This window comes from Triticum dicoccoides, unplaced genomic scaffold (genome assembly GCF_002162155.2).
Source record: "Triticum dicoccoides isolate Atlit2015 ecotype Zavitan unplaced genomic scaffold, WEW_v2.0 scaffold98761, whole genome shotgun sequence".
NCBI lineage: Eukaryota > Viridiplantae > Streptophyta > Magnoliopsida > Poales > Poaceae > Triticum > Triticum dicoccoides.
This window is the reverse complement of record NW_021315613.1, coordinates 5,375-6,867: the sequence shown is the minus strand read 5'-3', so window position 1 is coordinate 6,867 and position 1,493 is coordinate 5,375.

The following is a 1,493-nucleotide window of genomic DNA, read 5'->3' as shown; positions in this document are numbered from 1 at the left end:
AAATCCAACACAGTGCCACAGACAGCACACAACACACTTAAGTACAAAAAATCATCATTTTCCTTTGAAAGGGAGGGTGTTGGTTGGGTAATGTGTACCAAAAAATCATGCCAAATTTGAATGAAAGCCTGGGCAACCACTGAGACATAAAGGAGTCAGAGGGGAGGTAAGGAGGATTGGGAGTAGGTCATCTATGCAAGGAAGATCACGGGGATCAAAATCCTACATGAGGCTGAAATGGAAAGGTTGCCCAAGGCAGACAAGAATCATCGGAATCATTTTCGAATCTAAAAATGGAATATAGACAGCAGTGAGATGAGATCGTACACATGGTGCTAATCTGAGCTGCCGCCTGCTACTTCTAATTCTTAAATTCACAGACCAAGAAAACTGACCGGGCTTCTACACCATGCCGACACTTCAAAACCAGATGAAGCTAGTAAACCAAGACTGAGCAAAAAGACCTCCTCACGAGAAATAACGCCTCCAACCTTTATGCAAACACTATCAGTTTGATACAAACCGAAAGAAAAAAAACAGAAACAGAAATCAGGATAAGTTAAGAAGTACATACCTGATCATGCTAACCATTGTCAGGTTTGATCATAAGTTGCTTCCTTGGTTCAGCTAGGCTTCTACACCATGCCGACACTTCAAAACCTGATGAAGCTAGTAAACCAAGACTGAGCAAAAAGACCTCCTCACAAGAAATAACGCCTCCAACCTTTATGCAAACATTATCAGTTTGATACAATCCGAAAGAAAAAAACAGAAACAGAAATCAGGATAAGTTAAGAAGTACATACCTGATCATGCTAACCATTGTCAGGTTTGATCATAAGTTGCTTCCTTGGTTCAGCTAGTACAAGTGTGGTTCAACTGAGAACAGTCATAATTATTCAGAATAGCTATTGGTTTCCTCTATGGTTCAGCTGCATCAAACCACTGGACAAACCTGAGAAAGTTGTTTGTTGCAACGGAGAGGAGACACTATCCTACACACCTAAATTAAACCATCAAGTTAGCATGCCATTTATTTAAAAAGAAACACCACAACAGCTTAATCACAAAATTTCATTCTTCTGTGTAGTGCTAATTTTGAACATGGCACAATGATATATTCCCACTGAAATCTAAATTCAGTGTGTGCCGCACATCTCTATACACCCAGCCTAAAATCTGAGAAGAGCGAAAACACAAAACTAAGAAAGTTCCGTTGGTTATTCTAAGTCTCTAGCTACATGGAAGAATGAGAGATACATGGAAAAAATACGCATTGCTGGAGATAGTATGGATGGATAGACACATGAAATCTAGCAAAACCAACTACCATGTCCATGTCGCCATGCCTATCTTAGCCTCTCATACAAAGTTCATACCTGCATGGTCGTAGCTGTTGATTACTCCATTGTAAGCCCAAAATGCAAAAAACACATTCTATCTTGCAAGGATTTGACAACCTACAGTGCAAACTGCTCATAAGCAGCCCAGCG